Source organism: Solanum lycopersicum, chromosome 6 (genome assembly GCF_036512215.1).
Source record: "Solanum lycopersicum chromosome 6, SLM_r2.1".
NCBI lineage: Eukaryota > Viridiplantae > Streptophyta > Magnoliopsida > Solanales > Solanaceae > Solanum > Solanum lycopersicum.
The window spans coordinates 7,646,021-7,666,092 of NC_090805.1; the positions used below are offsets into that span (position 1 = coordinate 7,646,021).

The window sequence follows — 20,072 nt, forward strand, 5'->3', positions numbered from 1 at the left end:
GCATATATTTAGCGAGTATACATAGACTCCTTGTATAGGAAGCAATACATAGGCTTCTACTTTTATTTCACATACATAATATAGCAATATAGATTCGTAAGAAGTCTAGAATACATCTTATATTAAACCATCTAAGTCGAATACAACATTTTGGATTCTACCCATACTTCATTACAATAAAGGTCTAATATAGGCATATACAAAGTCAACAAGAAAGAGAATGAACTAAATTATCTTTAAGACTAAACAATATCCAATAGCAAGATAGTGGAATCTTCCTCTGAAGGTGAGGACCTACCGAACACTTGGGAAATACCCAAGCAGTCTTCAAAGGCCTTCCTATAAGCTCAACGGTCGGATCCTACATCTGTAGTAAAAATAAAATATGGGTTAGTACACACTTGTACTAAGTATAAGTATATGCACATAAAACATTTGAAATCATGCTAAAGATGTTATTTATTCAAAACCATGTTTAAGTACTTTGAAAAGCCTTATGCACAATCATGAACACATATAGACCAACAATTACATAATCCATAAGTCAAACCCATGTATAACACAAGACCAATATTATCAAGTAATAGTCAAGTCAACATGTATAGAGTTCACAAGTACATCACATAAGCAAGACTCTTACTCATAACCCCACATCAAGCCTCCAAGTGCAATGACCAAGTAAAGCCCCATAACTTTACTCAACTAATTAAACCAAATAAGGGATCATAAGCAATACAACATCACATAATATAGCATCAAGAGAAGTCATCATCATGTTTACAAATATAGACCAATAACATATTCATAAATGAAACTAACATCATATCGGATCATCAATGTGTAAAGTCAACATATGCATAGCATTTACTTCATAAGATCATAAGAACATAAGAACAACCTCCTAAGGCTTCTGTCAAGGCAAACTAGTGCAAGACATAGGTAGAGTTCCATATCCTTACCTAGGCTAAGTCAAACCTCTTGAGTCACCCTAGTTAGTGTGTACTTAATTACTTTATTTTACCTTCAGGAATATTTGCCTTAACTGACATAGACCACAAGAGCTAAGTGTGGAATCCAGTGTTGTAAAACCTTACACCAATGGAAGGTGGTCTACTGTCCAAAGTAGTACCAAACATGAACATAACATCTAGGTAGATCCACTAGCTAGTATTCCTATGGTTTCAACATAGTTTATAGATCTTGGGGATTGTTATGGAAATATCACTCTATGACCGTTTTGGTCTATGAGGCTATCTGAGGACTATGGTGAACCCTACCTTCCCTCCTTGCGAAGGCACCACCCCTCATCTAGAAGTTCACTCGGTGCTAAGCTAGAGTCTCTTTTGAAATGTCTTTAATTAATAATTATAACTTAGTTTAGGTCATAGGAGAATAGATCCTTGTATAATCATAGTCATTATCTCAATAGGCATTGCACGAGAACATTCTTTCAATACAACCCTCATATGTGAGATTAGCACATTAACCTTATTACATCATAGTAAGGCATATAGGTACTTCATAACCAACCTTATAACATTTCATCTTAAGCATAATATCACAATTACATAATTCAAACATTTAAATTCAACATCATACCAACACCTACTTAGGCCATTCACAAGACATACTTCAATTGAACTAGATCATCAATCACAAGACATCATAATATAAGTAAAGGTCGGGATCAAAAAGACTTACCAAATCTCCTCCAAAAGTTATCATCATAGTATCACCATCGACAAACCAATTACATCCAATAATAGGTGTAGTAACATTAATCAATAGTAAATTAACACAAGAACTAGGTCAACTACATCATTACTATCCCAATTAACTTCAATTCACAACCTAGGGTTAGGGGAGAAGGGTCAACATGAACTCTTTAAGAATTATATCCAATATCCCCAACACATTACCCTAATTAATATATAAATGCATTAAAATAGATAAAACCAATCTAACAATCAATACATTCTTCAATTCCCATAAATTCATAACCGAGATCCAAGATTTGGGGAAGTTGGGTAAAGTGACATAATCTATATGAAATTTCATCAATTAACCAACAATATACACTTAATTAGTCATAGGTAATCACAATTTATCATAAATTCAAAGTTTAGAAGAGAACCCATTAGAATAGGAAAATTTCATGGAATTGGGTAATTTAGAAATAAACTTTGAAAGGACCTCTTGGGATTAGGATTCACAAGAGTGAAGAACCCATACCTTAATGAATATTAATCCACAAAATTAAAGTGAAATCCTAGATAAATCGGTTTTCTTTCTTCAACCTTGTTCTTCCTTCGATGGAGGATTTGAGGAGAGAGAAAGTAGAGAGAGATGAGAGCTTTTGGGTTTGTTTTGGGGATTGGGTTTAGGTGAGTGAAAAATGACTTAAAACTGACCCTTAGGCTATATATATTCACCCCCTAAATTATCCAAAAAACCTCTTACTTAATTGGATTTTTTTGTGAAGTCAAAATGCTTAAAATATGATTTCGACGAATCTTGGAAGTGGCTTCGCGTCGCGAGGCTGATTTCTGATTTTATTTTCAAAATCCTGGTCGAGTCAATGAGCCTTGAGAAGTGCACGTGTTGCGAGCTAAAATTCTCCAAGCTGCGTGGAAGCTGTGCGTTGCGCAGTGGGGGCCAAATCTAGGCTGCTGCAAAACTGTATTGGCAGCCTGCCTACCCATGTTGGAGTCCTCCTCAAGGACCCTTCGGGTGATCCTTGGGGATTCGTTGTTGAACGTTTAGACCCTCTATACTACATTTTACCTATCCAAAGTCTTCTTACAAGTTTTGAACTTCATTTGACCCTCTCAAAGCTTCACCAAACATAGGGACGTCAACTACTTCAATTTAGCTAGTTTCTGGACTCGAGGACGTTCTTTGGCATCTTTTCTCTACAACTTCTCGGATGACTGATAAAGATTATTTTAGGTCTTAAAACAGAATCTAGACCCCTAGACACTTGTGTTAGACTCTAGATTAGGTCTTGACTTTTTGGGTGTTACATTATCCCCCCCCCCTTCCTTAGGAACATTCTCCCCTAATGACACTAAACTTTTAAAAGGGATAGGATAGACTCAAGACTAGCAGCCAACCAACATTATACAACATCCATGATTTATAACTAAAGGAGTGTTACACAAGTTCATCCAACACATAATCATTTCATTTACACAAATAAGTGAAAACACTTAGGAGTTCAAACTCACAACATGAGGAATATCCTTCTCTCAACAACAACATGGGCTCAACATATCATTAAAGAGTCAATAATGTCAAAGTTCTTTTCTAAACATTCCAACATGCTCAATATGACCTTATGAAGGCAACAACATACCAAATACACAAATAAGTGCAATTCAAGCAGAAGACCAATTTTCCATGATAGTTCATTTTAGCACAAACCTTTTATCATTTATATTGCATATCTTTGCAAAACAAGTCAAAATCGAAATAAATCATTATTTTCATTATTAATAGGAATAAATAACCTTAATTAGAAAAAGGATGAGGATAACAGGACTTCATGTCGGCCTCGTTCTCCCATGTTACTCCCTCAATTAGGTGATTCTTCCATAACACCTTTATGAAAACCACCTCCTTGTTCCTCAACCTCTTCACTTGTCTATCAAGGATTTCAAACGGAACCTCCTCTTAGAGAGATTCTCTTCCACACCTAAACCCTCAATAGGAAGTATGGACTCGAGATCATCAATGCACTTCTTAAGCATGGATACATGAAAAACCGGATGAATCGAAGATAGTTCACTAGGAAATTTCAACTCGTATGCAACCTTTCTAACCCTTTGCAAAATTTCATAAGGTTCCACATAACGAGGACTCAGCTTTCCTTTCTTGTCAAATCTCACCACTCCCTTCATGGGTGAAATTTTTAGATACACTTTATCAGTTTCCTCAAACTCTAAGTCTCTTCTCCTATGGTCGGTATAAGATTTTTGCCGGCTATAGGCTGTTTTCAATCAGTTCCTTATTATATGAACTTTCCCAAAAGTCTTATAAATAAACTCGGGATCCAAAAGTGAAGACTCACCCACTTCAAACCATCCAACTAGAGACCTACATCTCCTACCATACAAGGCCTCAAAAGGAGTCATAGATATAGATGAATGGTAACTATTATTGTAGGAAAACTCAACTAAAGGCAAATGTTTATCACAATTTCCCTTGAAATCAATAATACAAGCTCTAAGCATATCCTTAAGGGTTTTAATAGTGCGCTCCTCTTGAACATCCTTTTAGGGATGAAAAGTGGTGCTCAGCTTCACCTTGGTACCCAACTCTTTTTGGAACGACCTCCAAAATCTAGATGTGAATTGTGCACCTCTATCCGACATGATGGATAACGGAATACCATTGCGACACACTATCTCATCTATGAAGATCCTTGCATAATCCTTCAGAGTATGTGGACTTGACGGGAATAAAATGAGAAGATTTGGTCAACCTATTCACAACCACCCATATGGAATCATGTTGATTTTATGTCCGAGACAAACCTACCACAAAATTCATATTTATGTGTTCCCACTTCCAAGTGGGAACACTACAAGAAAGTGGAGATACAACGACATTTTAAAAGTGTCATATTAACAAATTTATTTATTGACATTTGTTTTACATTTGGACCAAATGTAGTAAACTTTAGTGTCGAGAATTTTTTCGACATTTAGGTAATTTTCAGAAAGAATTTTTGACATTTATTTTGTGACATTAGCATAAATGTTGAAAAGAATTTGTGTCAATTACTTTGCAACATATATAAATGTCGGTAAGATTATTACGATATTTATTTTTTGACATTTATGTAAATATCGACAAGAAATAGATGACATTTATTTTTGACATTTAAGAGAATGTCAATATAAGTATATGACATTTATTTTTGACATTTAGGCAAATGACAGTTTTAGATATACGACATATATTTTTGGCATTTAGGTAAATATCAATATGAAATATATTTGATATTTGTTTTCGATAATTAGGTAAATATTTGTATGAGATATATGACATTTATTTTTGACATTTACGTAAAAATTGATATGAAATATATGACATTTATTTTTGACATTTAAGTAAATGTCAATATGAGATATATGACATTTATTTTTTTGACATTTATAAAATGTCACTTAAACTTTCTGACACTTAGATTAAGTGTTGATAAAACAAATTTGAAACACTTAAGACATTTATAAAATGTCACATTGAAATATCTGACACTTTAGTTAATGTCAAGAAATGCTATTATTGAATGTCATAAAAATTGGTGACATTATTTTATATTTTGCTAAATTTCGTATCAATATTTTAGTGCCTCTACAAGGTTTCTTTAATCATCCCAAAAAAATCTATATATAATTTTTTTAAGATAAAAATACATACAAACAATCCGTGCATTCAGAACTACCTTCTTCCAAGAAATTTTATATAAAGAAAATGTTTTCTAATATTATAATCAAAGAACAGAATAGAAATATAATAAATTTTCTGTAAAAGTAAACAATGTCAAATTATCTTTTCTATCTCAAGTAAAATTGAGATCAAACTAAGTGTAATAATCTCAACACAAAACCAACTAATTAACTCCTAGTTCAAATTGAACTAAAATCTCCAGTAAATTTGCAATAAACCTGTATGAAATCATCAATCCAAAAGTCGAGCATGTTGAAGTCGATACTTGACTCAATTTCCTACAAAATTCTGCACAAAAGAAGCACATAAGAAAATTTATAACTATATAATAATAGAAATCAGATACCCATTAACTAGAACTATAACTATAATACCCATTAACTAAAATGATCTAGAAAATTAAGCCATTCTAGTCAGACAAATGGACTGGTATTGGTCCCCTGGCTTCCGAGTGGCCAAACTTTGAATAACATTCAGGTCAATGATAAATAGGTGGAAAAATGAGATGCTACAAAATTTTGTTCCTACAAATCCAGTTCTACATCAACCATATCCGAATAGGAAAAACATCAATGACATTCTCAATATGATTTGGCACAAAAGACTTCCTTTTTAGATTGGAGAATCACAACAAAAAGTGTTACCCTAGATGATACCATCGTGAAGTATCAAAAGAATAACAAAAATAAATGGATTTAAACATTAAATATCCAGTCCTAGTTTTCAACATTAGACTCCAAACTGCACATGTTCCCCACTTCTAATCTTTTTATAGAAAGCATCTATGCCAATAAGGTATGGTTATTCTTTGCAAACACTCTAGGAATACTTCATCAAAATCATAGTATCCTCATGTGAGTTGGTGGTGGGATATCAAAAATGACTAATTGAATTTTTCTAAAAACAAACATATTAAGGAATTGATGTGAAATTTTCCTCCTTTTGAAAGAAAAGAAAGATCTTGTAGTTTTTTCGAACATACCCACGTCTTTGTGTGTGTGTGTGTGTGTGTGTGTGTATGTGTGTGTGTCTGTGTGTGTGTGTGTGTGTGTGTCTGTGTGTGTGTGTGTGTGTGTGTGTGTGTGTGTGTGTGTGCGCGCGCACTTCAAACATTTAAGGCAGAAGAAAAATAGAAGTTCTGTAAACATCATAGTCCAAAGAAATTGTTTATAGTCAGGTTCAAACTTGAATCTTTAAGAGACTCTCAATAAAAGTACATCCAACAATCCAATAATCCTATCCTAGGTCAAGTCATTTTAAATATCTATTGTACCACTTACGAGATCTTTGCTTGGGATCGGCATCAATAAACGTCACAATAACATGTGAAGAAGTTTCTATGGAAGTTGAAAACTTCGTCTGATGCTTCTTCTGACTTATCCATGTCCATTTCCCAGAAAATCACAACTGTTACCAACCCAAAAATCGTGGCATTCTAACAAGAGAAATGTGTATGCTTGTGAAGGCACATACACAGACCTCATCCTACCCTCTTTGCTTTCACTTAAATACGGGGGGGGGGGGGGCGATAAAGATGATTGGACCACCCCAATGAATCTAGCTTGTCAATATCAGAAAAGAACCAGCTTTTAGCCAGAGAATAGGAAGCAATACAATGTTCAACAAGTAGAAAGTTTCTAATGATCCTTTTTGTATTGATGTCCAAGTAAATTTCCTTTTATTTCCTTTTAAGTATTTCTGATAGTTAAACTTGCAATTCCTAAAAAAAGCAGAAACCAAAAACTACTTAATGAAAAAACAGTTCATTATTGTACGAATCGATATCGGGACCCTACTAGTGGAATCACACTATGTATGTTGTTGTTTATTATAAGAACTCACCTTACAATAAGCTAAAAATTCCAGCAAACAGATTTATATAGCATACAGTGAACAACATAAGACCTTACCAGATTTACATATTCACATATTCAGTTAAATTATTTCCCTTTTCGGAAGGAAATTATCCTATCTGTAGAATTAATCATCTCTATCAGTCGCATGCAATAAGATCATAGAACTGAATACATATTCCAAGTATATTATTACCGACATCTGCATTGGTACTGCATGAGCTATAAATATACTTGAAATAATCTTAAAATTATATTAGAACACAACAAACTATATAAGACCTTCAGTTGAAGGTCCCAAATCTAATGTAAGCAGATCCAAACTGCACAAACATATCTATAATTTGTTCCACTGATAACTTGACAATGACAAATTCAGTAACAACATTTACAAAGTTAAGTGTCACGTTTTTGTTGTTGCACATGACTAATAAATCAATATTCGTACTTGGTCTATCAGACACCAAAAAACAAACCTGGAAACATTTGAACTAAACTACATCCAGAATTTTCTGGTAATAAAAAATACTGAGGAATCATGCTATTTTCTTCGACTCAGTTCTTGGACAAGGCAACAATAGAATCTACAAATTAATTGAAACAAGCTAACTATTTTAGAGAAACAAGACTGATGTGAAGCAGGGTAGCAATGTGCAGGAGATGCAAACCCATAATCAACAAAATAATGCCAAAAATACGGTAACCCAAGAGCTTTCACCTTATACTGTGATACAATTTTTTTCGGCTAAATTGAGGCATAATGAGGGTTCAAACATGGACTCAAGGCAGAAAAAGAAACAAAAATAAGGCTGAACAATAATACTGACAGAAGTATAAATTAAGAAATGAAAAACTAATGAACCTACCCCTTATCCAGCTCCTTGAATATCTTGTCAAAAACACGACAAAGTTCCACGATAGTATACAATTGCGCCTGAGATAGAGCAATGACATTACTGAGTACATGGTATCTCAATGACCAATAACACTGCCAGCAGTACAAAATGAAGCTTACCCTAGCATCAACATAAATAGGCCTCCCAAAATGGTCCATCTCAAATTCAAGTTCATATATGCTTTTATTGATAACCAATATGATCCGTGGTATTTTAGCTTTAATTACAGACTCCAAATGTTGAAACAGAAAAAACTCAAGTGTTACTCTATTTTAATTTATTTAGGACTCTTTCTTGAACAATAAACATACCGGTGACCTTAGATATACACCAAGTAAAAGTATTAAATGGAAGGAGATAAGTGCTATCACAGGAAGTCAACTTCAACATAAAAGTACTTTCCTTAAACAGAACAACATCCAGTCAGAAACTTCATCACAAGGTGCAGCAAGAACTAAAGGTGTTTAGGGATGATGTGACTGATTTTTCATGTGGCTCGAACTTTTTTTAAGTCGCGTATTTTGGTTGTGAATAGGACGATATTAATTTTTTGTTGTGAATTTTGATGTAACTAAACACAGTGATTGATTTACAGCCCAAGTAGTTATTGTAAGCTACTAAACATGATGACTGATTTTTCATGTGGTTCGAACTGTTCTTAAGTTGTGTATTTTGGTTGTGAATAGGATTGTATCGTATTTTGGTTGTGAATGGGATGGTATCAAATTCTTGTTGTGTTTTTTGATGTTACTAAACACGGTTTACTGATTTTCATCCCAAGTAGTTTAATATCGTTTTAGGTTGCTCTGCAAAGTGAAGCATTACTTGGTTTCTATGTTTCTATACTATACAAACTAAAGCCAATTAGTTTTCTACTTCGATCTACTAAAAATGCTTTGTTGACTTCTGTCCTTGGCTGCTCATAGTTGTTTAAATAGTTGTAATCAGAAAAAGGAAAATTGATGAAGTAGTCTGTAAAAAGTGACAATTCAATAGAAAGAAAATATGCTCTATTTGGTTGCATAATGATGCCACAAATATAGTCTAACTAGTTTAGGTGTGTTTTTGATATTTTTTTATTTTTAGAAAGAAGAAGCCATGTGGGCAATCAAGGCCACACGTGCGTAAAAGAGTGTGCACACACACATTTGGTCCAGTATGTACAGGGGTGTTTTTTTTCAAACTTAAGTGTAATAATTTAGGTGTGTTTCTCCCACTTTCAATAGTTTGGGTATGAGACTCAAAAAAAAGTACAGCTTAGGAGTTTTTTAATTACTAAATATATTCTAAAGTTCTAGCGGAACCTCAATAGATCTTTTGACACAGACTATTAGTAGTGATCACACTGAATGCAGAACAAAAAGGTAAAAAAAGACAATCAGTACTGTAATTTAAAAACTAAGAGGGGATATAGTAATATTTGTGCTCAATAGCTTAGTTTGACTGTCACAAATTTAAATCAGAATCTAATACAGGCAACTCTGACTTACTCTGAGGGTAGGTAGTAGTACTCAAAAAACCATGGGCATGGATTTAAAGGAGTGAACATCAAGTGTTATAGTTGAACAATTGAACACGAGTTTTATATCTCGTAGTAATATGACACATTTAAATGTATCTCCGAAGACAAGTTTATAAGATCATAATTTTCCAAGAGATCTAGTTTTTATTCAATTGGCCTCTTTCTATGAGAAGACATGTCACTGGTGTATTATTGGAGACACAAGTAAACTTTAGCATTTACTAAAATATTCAAGAAAATAAAGGGGTGACATCTAGCTAGAAAGAGTGAAGTTGAGGCGAGATTAGATTGGATTGTGGCAACAAGTGTTACCGGAGTGATATCTGGTAGAAAGATACCACAAAATGTGAAAAGGAAGTTCTATATAAAAACTATAAAACCAAAAAATGTTACATAAAATAAATATTGGACGACTAAAGTCGAGCTATGAGTGTTAGGGAGACGTGGATGCTTATGATGGATGAACTGTCATACAAACCTATACAAGACTAGAAATTACTATATCGAGTAAAGGTATAAATAACACATATAAACTAACAGGAGAGACTAAATTATGCAGGTATTAGCTATTTTCAAATTTTAGACCAGGAACTAAACTAATAATTTAGTATATATTGATGTTCAAATAACCAATGTTCAATTCAGCAAAGCCTAATTTTTGAGCTTGAACAATAAACATACCGGAAGCGAGATAAGGTCAAACTCAGTATCTACAGAATCCAAAATTAGAGCATCAAAAACGATGTTAATTCCATACATTACTTCAATCTGAAGCTGATTCTCAACAGAAGCAACAATTACCTCCACACCAGCAATCTGCAGTATAGCCTCAATCGGAAGCTGTACCATTCACAATCGGAGCCAATATCTATAAAATTAACAAATGTATAAAGGAACCATAAACAAATCTACAGTAATTATCATATGTAGTAAACTTCAAAAAATTATGAATCCGTCTCCGACCAAAAATCATTTTTCGAAAGAGAAAATTTTAGATAATATGAACCTTCTAGTAGCAGAAGCCATGGCTGAAATTGAAGTTCCTCGTGAGAGAGTGAAAAAGGAGTGAACTTTGGGGGTTTGGTTGAGTTTTATAAAGGAAGGGAAAGGAGGTAGCACATAATCTCTCACCTCCAATTAGTATCGACCCCTCATTATTATTATTATTATTATTATTGCAGGAGTGTTTTGTTCATAATTATACAAATCAACAAATGAAAGGAAAAAAATTAATGAGTTGGCCTCATGGACCAAAAAACCCTATCTTTCCCAATACCTACCAACTCCTATTTGTCCCAATATCAATCTAGACACACGTCTAAACACAAGAAAAACAAGCATACATTGGTATCACAATTGCATACGATGAACATTTTTTCTGAGTGTGAGTGTGCTTTTCTAGATGTTTCCAAATTAAAACACTTTAAATGTGTGCAAGTTGAGACTTTATTTGTAGAGAGGGAACTTGAACATGATTTTAGGTCTAGTTCAAAGACTTTGTTTGGATCAAGATGAACTAATTTTGTTTTTACTAAAGTACATTTGAGGTAGCACTTGAATCCATAGGAATTACCTCGAATGTAATACCTCTAAAATGACTAAGGTGGAACTAGATCCTAACACTTGTGTAATGAGGTTTTAAAGTCCTAAAATTGTTTTGTAATGATTTTAAGAGGCAGTGTCTAATGTTTGGTGAAGTTTGGAGGTCAAACGTCCAAGAACGTCCACGACGTTCAAAAGGTTTGCCTTGAAACGTGCTTGTGTTCCCTAGTGTATTTCATTAAGTTTTATGTGTTCGTGTTGGATGAAATTAATGTGAGAGTCCCTTAACATGTGTACGACTATATTTGGGTTGGATAAACGGGGCGAAAATTCCCAAGGAACAACCAAAGGGTCCTTGAGGAGGACCCAACTCCTAGCCATAAGCTGTCAAAACCAGCCCCACCTGCGGATGGCAATCGATGCCTAGTAGGATGGTCGACGCCCTGTAGGTGTAGGGCGCAGGTTGACACTTAGGCTGGGGAGCTTGTCCTCTCATTTGGCCAGTCTCTGACCCAAACCACAGACTAGTATAACGGTCCGTTGGTGGGTCTACGGGGCATCAGTGGTGGCCGTCGTTTGAGACCTGCAATTTTTCTGCAGGGTCTTAGCCAGCCCAAGGGCATTTTGGGGTTTTCACCTAGCCTTTCTAAAATTGATTGGACGGTTCCTTAAGGTTATTTTAGGTACTTTAAGTGGGTTTATAAGTCTAAAACACTTAGATGAATTCACTTTTCAAAATCAAAACCCCAAACCTATAAAGAACTCTCTAGAACACTGTTGAAACTTGAAGGGAGATTAGAGCTTGGAAGTGAGTTTCTCCATCAATTCTTCTCAATTTTCATGGTCTATAATCAATTAAGCTATGGTATTCATCCTTGAATATCTTTTCTTCAAAAAGCCAATCTTTAATGTGGTTTTCCCAGACTTTCTCAAAAGATGAATTTCCAAATTGTAATCTAGCCATGAGTTCTTGCATAAAATGTTTTCAATCATTGTATTGTGATTGAATTTATGTTATTTTGATTATTTTAACCTAAAAACTCTATTCACCCATGCAAACAATGCAATCCTAGTTTTGACTATTTTATGGGTGAATTGATCATGCCTCTATGCTATTGCATTCTTGTGTAGTTTGATTTGGGATATTCAATTATGAAAGAATTATGTTACAATCATATGTAGACTGTCCTAAATTGATAAAATTGTATTGTATTACTTTTGATTCATTGTATATTGAGATTATTGGATTGAATTGGTGATCATGATTATTGGTGAGAGCCTTTGAGTATGGAGCTGGTTGATTTGGCTATGGATTGAAGTTGTGAAATTGGATTAGTGGTATGCTGCCCTAACTCTCCCTATACCGTGTAGTATAGGTCTTGAATTAGGATGATGATTGGTATGGTCCACTTATGGTGGCGGTGCTTATGTGACATATTTGTGAACAATATGGCCTTATGACATTACTTTATGAATTGTGAAATAGTGTGGCCTCGTCGGCGTTACTTTATGAATTATGGTACGACGTTACTTTATGAATTATGGTATTATCATATTATAACTTGAATATATGAGTAATGTGAAGGCCTTGATGACTTACGTGTATATGTGAAGTCAAAGCATGAGTTGTCCTAGTTGATGATATATGTCTCTAGTTGGCTATAGTGAAGTCCTTATGTGTATTACTTGATATTGAAGTACGATGCTTCTTGATGACTTATATGACACTTGTGATGGTTTATATTGATGGTGATATATAGTGAATAGGGTGACCTATAGTTGAATTGGTTGTCCCTGTGTGCTTCTTGAATGATATTCTATATGTGATAAGGTAAAGCATATATATATATATATATCCTGTTTTGGTAGACTTGTGTCCTTTACTTGATACATGTAGAATGTAAGTATGGATTTTTGACTTAGTATGCAAAAGATCCTTAGTCATGTATGTGTTATTGGCATGTGGTCTTGAAAATAGTTAAGAGAGTGTTTATATGGAACCATTTAGAATTATTATATCCTTGAAGTTGAAAGTCGTAATGGTATCCTTGTTGTGTGAATGATGAACTTAGGGTTGATTATTTGGAACGACATGAAATCATCCTTAGGAAATTCATAGAGCTATCCTATTAACCATTGTAAGGCAACCCTAGGGGACCTTTTTGTAAGGTGTAATGTGATTTTGTTATGAACAAGATATGAAACCTCTTCATATGCTCCTTTATTGAGTAATTCTATGAGAACAAAGGCTAGCACCAAATGAGTATGCTTGGGGAGTTTCTTTAAATAAGATGATATTAGATAACAAAAAAAATCCTTCATATTCCTTAACCATGAGCATACATAGGTTGTGTCCTAGTTCTACCATTGGCAAGTAGAACACTCACTTTCGGAGTAGGGTTGACTCCGGATTCCATGCTTAGCTACTATGGTCTATGTCGGTTATTGCCTATTCTCATCATGTGGGATACATGATAGTGTTGGATAAGTTCTATGATGTTTAGGTAGTGTAATGGGATGCTATTTAGACATTGCACGATTAGGCTTTGAAGATATTAGTATGTGAGTCCCTAGGTCATCTCCAAGACCGTTATGTGAATGGCCTTAAATGTTGAATATCTCTTAAAGGGTATAATGAATATAATGACTTAAGTGAAGGTATGTTAATGAAAAGGCAAGTATCTAGAATAGCTTTGAGGATTGCTTAGGTAGACTTGGAGAGGGTGTATGTGCATTCTCTTCTAATCTTACTTAGGTGAGTCTTAGAGTAATTCTAGGTAGGGACTTTGATTAATGAAATGGGAATAATCTTGTCTTAGGTAGTCTAAAGGATCTTTTTTTAGTGTGTGTGAAGGGATTGTATGGTCGGTCACTTCATAGCTCACTCAAATGAGCCTTAGAATCACATTTGGTAGAAGGATCTCATGTTTATGTGTTTTGATGTGTTATCTTGTAATACATGATTTATATGTGAAGTTGGTGTGATATGTGGTTATCTATAATATGATCTGATGTTTTACTGTAAAAGAGCATATTTTGATATAAACGTTCTATAACCACGATTTTATGCATTATTCCATACTTAGAACATGCATTGTACTAATTCCATACTTTTATTTATTTCTAAAGGTGTGACTATCTTCAAGCAAAGCTTTGAAACTACGAATTTTTCAAGCAAAGTTGGGGTATGTCCTCATATGATTCTAGGACATAACCATCTTTTGATTTATTTCTTTAAAAGTATTGTAATAGACTAAGTTTTTATATGTCGATTGTAAGGGCCGTGTCTCAAGAATTCTTGAGTCTAACATTGGCGTATCTTGAGACTTGCTATTTTTTATGGTTTTATATGAAAGATGTTTTGAGATATTATTCGTGTGAAAAGTTTTAATTCCGCACTACTTCTCATACATGTATGCAATGAATGATGTCAAAGGGCTTGTGGACCGTTTCATTGTTGATATTTGTCCAAACCAACTTTGTGGATCATTTCATTGTTGATATTTGTCCAAAGTAACTTTGTGGACCGTTTAATAGTTAAAATTATATTTTTGGGTCATCATATCCTTTAAAATGACATATTTTTATTTTTGATCGTCATATCCTTCAAAATGACATCTTTTTAAATTTGGGTCATCGTACTCTTCCAAATTACATTTTTTTATATTGAGGTCTTCATACCTTTCAAAATGACATCTGTTAAAAAATTAATTCGTTATCTCAAATAAAATGATTCTTTTCAAATTGGTTTCTCATGTCTTTCAACATGACACTTATTTTGTTATCCATTTTAAATTTTTTTATTCATGTTATTATTAAGTTCAAATTGCCCCATCAGTTAATTATCTTGTCCATATGAGGCCATGTGTACATATTTGATGTTGTTTTTATGTTATATTTATTATTGACATTGTTATTCTTGATTTTGTTATACACCATTCATATTAAGTTCAAGATTGGGTCTTCATATCCTTTAAAATGACACATTGAGTTCAAATTGGGTCGTTCGTTTTTCAAAGAGATACGTTGGATTGTCACTTCGTTCAAAGTGATACATTATTTTCAAGTTGGATCATCCTTCTTTCAAAGACACACGTTGGGTTGTCACTCATCCAAAGTGACATGTTATATTCAAATTGGGTCATCCGCCTTTTAAAGAGTCACTTTGGGTTGTACCTCGTTCAAAGTGACATGTTATTTCCAAATTGGTTCATCCGCCTTTCAAAGAGACACGTTGGGTTGTCTCCTCGTTCAAAGTTACATGTTATATTCAAGTTGGGTAGTCCTCTTTTCAAGAGAAACATTGGGTTGTCACCTCATTCAACATGACATGTTATATTCAAGTAGAGTATTCCCCCTTTCAAAAAGACACGTTGGTTGTCACCTTGTTCAAAGTGACATATTGTATTCAAATTGGGTTGTCCGCCTTTCAAAGAGTCACATTGGTTGTCAACTCCCTTCAAACGACATGTTAAGTTCAAGTTGGGTCGTCCGCCTTTCAAAGAGACAAATTGGGTCATTCGCCTTTCAAAGAGACAGGTTGGGTCGTCCGCCTTTCAAAGAGACATGTTGGATTGCCATCTCTCTTCAAATGGTATGTTAAGTCTTTCAAAGAGACATGTTGGATTTCCATCTCTCTTCAAATGGTATGTTAAGTTCAAGTTGGGTCATCCGACTTTCAAAGAGACAAGTTGGGTTGTCACCTCATTCAAAGTGACATGTTATACTTAAGTTGGGTCGTCCGCCTTTCAAAGAGACATGTTGGGTTATCACCTTGTTCAAAATGACATGTTATATTCAAGTCGGTAGTCCTCCTTTCAAAGAGAAGTTGGGTTGTCACCTCGTTCGAAGTGACATGTTATGTTCAAAATGGGTTGTCCGTCTTTCAAAGAGACGTGTTAGGTTGTCACCTCGTTCAAAGTGACATGTTATTCACATCATCCTCCTTTCAAAAAGGTACACCACCTTTATTGTGCAATTTTTCATGTAACATCAAAGGTATGTGAATGTTCTCTGTTTACAATCAATCTCTGTCTTTTGTTTATTATTTTCGGCTCAGTCGACAGACGTATAGTCTTGATTAAAATCTCTACTAACGTCTCAATTGATTTGTTCAAAGTTTATCTAACCAAATTTGGTTTCATCAACTTTGTTTGACCAGGATCTCATTCATCGGTCCTAACCAAACAAAAGATAAAGTTGATGACACCAAAAAGTTTTGTCTGGTAGTTTTAAAATTAATACTTTTTGAGTATTTTATTTTAAATAGTTCAAAATACATGTTTTATTATTTAATGCAGTTTGTTGATAATCATCATTTTTCTCAAAGTATTATGATTTTTATCAGTTATTCTATTTATATAATTTTGTCACATACATACGTTCAAATATTTGTTCATTCTATTTCTATTAAATTACATTTTTTACATGTCATTTTTACGTTTGTTATATTTTTTTTGATTTTCATTTTGATATTCTGTGTAGTCTAAAAATTTATTCAAAAACGAATACAATTTGCATACGCATATATTTTATCAACCAACAATTTTGGGCTACAATATCAAGTCCATAACTTAGGCCCATTTTTAATAATTCCCCATATATAATATATTTGGTTCATTAGGTTAAGCGATATTTGGTTCATTAGGTTAAGCGTTCGATATAATTGAGGGGACAATTTTTTAGATTTTTAAGTCATAAGATTTATCTTTAGTGCTTCATAATTTTTTGGCCATCACCCTCGCTGGAGCATTTTTCGGCGAAGCTAATACCCCATTTCATTTTTTCAATTTTCTGGTGAGACTACTATTTTTTCCAACAACAGCCATGAATTTGGGCAACCAAAAGCTCCTCCCCTTTTCTTCTCCAACCAGACCTTAACCCACCAGAAACTCCGACGAAGACACCACCACAAGCCACCAGCTCACACCATCATTGCCTTCCCGTTTTCTCCATTTTTTCAAACCCCAAAACCAAGCCAGAAATGAACCCATTTTTCCAGCAACCATCACCCCACACCCCATTTCCAATCAGCTCCGAATCGGAACCAAACATCCTCCAAACCGGATCCGAAAATCGTCACCGCTCCATTCGTTTTCTCCATGCTCGAGTTTAGCCATTAATGGCTAACCTGAGTTCAACAGCTTACCCACCGAAGAACAACAAATCAACAAAAAACAAAACCCAACACACCAGACAACTTGATGCTCGAGGAACTAGACCATTTATTTATGCGAACCTACGCCAGCTTAAATCCAACATCTCCACCAAACAATGCCGGCGAAGCTCAAACCATCAGGCGTTTTCAACAATAGCAATAACCCGAAATCACCAGCTTGACTCCAACTTAGGTAACCTCTTTCAATTCGTTTCTCTTTTTAGATCTGGCTGGAGATGCTCAAGTTTCGGCCACTGTTATTTTTCATTTTGTTCATGTTTAAGTTATTGACTGTGTGTTGATAAGGTCTTTGTCATTGATTTTCTCTTATTTAATACTTATTATTTTGGGGTTTGTTATGTTGATTCTAAGCATTTTTCCTATGGTTTGAGCGTAGTTTACTCTTTGACGTCGTGGTCATAATTATTGTGAGTTGTTTCAATACACTTTTAGTTTTATGTTTATGTTGTTATTTTTTTGCTAACTTTTGGTGTTTATATTAGTTGACTATTTTCTTTCTTTGTTAATATTAGTTGGTTATGACTATGTTATTTTCTGTTTGTATTTTCCTATATTTATCTGGGTTTATATTTCAACTTTTAATTGTTATTAATTATGCCGAAAATATATTGTCACATGTTACTATTTTGAGGTTTGTATTGTTTTTGAAGGCTTATTGATTTTTTTAAATTTTATTATTAAGTTGTTATTGTTAAGTTGCTACATATTAAATGCTTGTTAGTTTTTGTCTTTTCGCTAATTAAATATGAATGGCTATAAGTTTCTTTTATTATTGGTTGCTTCATTTTACATGTAGATTGTTATTTTCAATTAAGAACGTCATTATTAATATTGTCACATTGCATTTTTTTAATTCTAACATGTTCAAATTTGTAAATTTTACTTATTTAAAGTGGCCAATGAGAAAATCTCTCCATCAGTTTTGGAGGCCTCCCTATTTTAAAAGACGAAAATTCAATTCATGTTTATATTCTTTATTGTTAAAAATGACTATCGATTTCGAAAGCCTTCCATGTTAATAAGACGGGTTTGTATTCTTAAGTTATTATTTGATTGCAAATCTCTCTCGACACGGAGAACCTCTCTTTTTAATACGCTATTTCAAGTGAGAATTCCAGTTCCGCTTGTTCCCGGCTATTGCATCTTCCCTGCCACACTGCTTCAACAACAGCTTCTTAGCGACCTACTGCCCTACCACCAAGACCGGCAAGAGCACCGGATGATTGAACACTATCCCGACCACTCTTTCGTCTAAGGATGCCTAACCGCCGCACCGATCATTCGGGGGGAGGCGGGACACTGCGAGGTGGGTAGTTTATCTGGGGCGGATGCCTCCTAAAGAGTAACGGAGGTGTGCGAAGGTAGGCTCAAGCTAAGATTCATTACTAACATTTTTTACTAAACGTTTTTACAGATACCCCGAGGTGCTCCTCATTGAAGCTATTCAAATTAGGTTAGAGTATTACTCGTATTCCTTATTGTATATTATTGACGATAGACAAATTTAGATCGATTTCTATATTATTGTTTTATTACATTACTTGTGTATATTACATGTTTATAATACTTGCACATTTTTTATTGTCCTCCTCCATTTATAAAAATGAACTTAGTCGGGAACCACACTTGTGGATTTCGAAAGATGCCTAACCCCTCCCTTTGAAATAACTTGAACCCCTTATCTAGAATCAAATTGGTTTCGTAAAAAAAGTTTTAAGTTAATTTGTTTCCTAGTTTTCCTAAAAATTAGGTGGCGACTCCCTTTAAACTCTTTTTCCTTTAATTTTCAAAATTCTTTTAACTCTTTTCAAATTAATTAACTTTTTTTTACTTGAGTCACCGCGACGTTGCTGCCATTCAAAAGGATGTAACAACTACCCTATAGCGTGAAAAAAACTACCAATTATAGTTGCACAAAATTCCTCTATTTATAGACAACATAAGGTAGTGTTAACAAATATTATTGTGTCTTATCGGAAAGGTCAAAACTTTTTGGAAAAGTTACAACTCTTTAGAAAGGTCACAACATTTTATAAAAGTCACATTTTGTCATAAAAGTCGCAACTCTTCATAAAAGTTGCAACTTTTCATAAAAGTCACAATTCTAAAATGTCACAACTTTTCATGAAAGTCTCAACTTATCATGAAAAGAAAGGACTAGTTTTGAAAGTAAATAAATTTAAAAGGGTTGGTTTATGGTGGCGCCACGTAGGCGGGCCAAGGGTTCTCTTTTATGTAAATATATGATGATTAGACTAACTATATAAAGATTTAAGACCCCTAAATAAGTCATCTTCCTCCTAATTCCAAAAATCCCAAATCAAAACCAATGTTTTCCAAAATTCTCTCTCTAGAACTTCAAGGACGAAGAAGAAGGAAAATGAGGCTAGGGTTGAAGGATCAAAGTTTTCCACTCCTTCATCCATGGATAGTCTTCATCCATGGAGTCCCTCTAAACTCAATTTCAAAGCTTGTAATATCCAGGGTTCTACTCGAAGTCATGGATTTTTTAAAAAAAATGATTTTAATTATATAATTACTTTATATTATTATTTTATTGATGATTTACTATTGTTTTATGTTTAAATCCATAAGAATCCAAGAAATCCCTATAATCCTAATTTGTG

At 34.1% G+C, this 20,072-nt stretch overlaps 1 long non-coding RNA gene across 1 annotated transcript; it reads left to right on the forward strand.

The window, feature by feature from the left end:
- The first annotated feature begins 16,885 nt into the window (after positions 1-16,885).
- LOC138349107 (uncharacterized) lies at positions 16,886-18,827 on the forward strand. The gene is made up of 2 exons (XR_011221669.1): positions 16,886-17,617; positions 18,564-18,827. It is a non-coding gene; the product is annotated as an uncharacterized lncRNA (long non-coding RNA).
- The last annotated feature ends 1,245 nt before the right edge of the window (positions 18,828-20,072 follow it).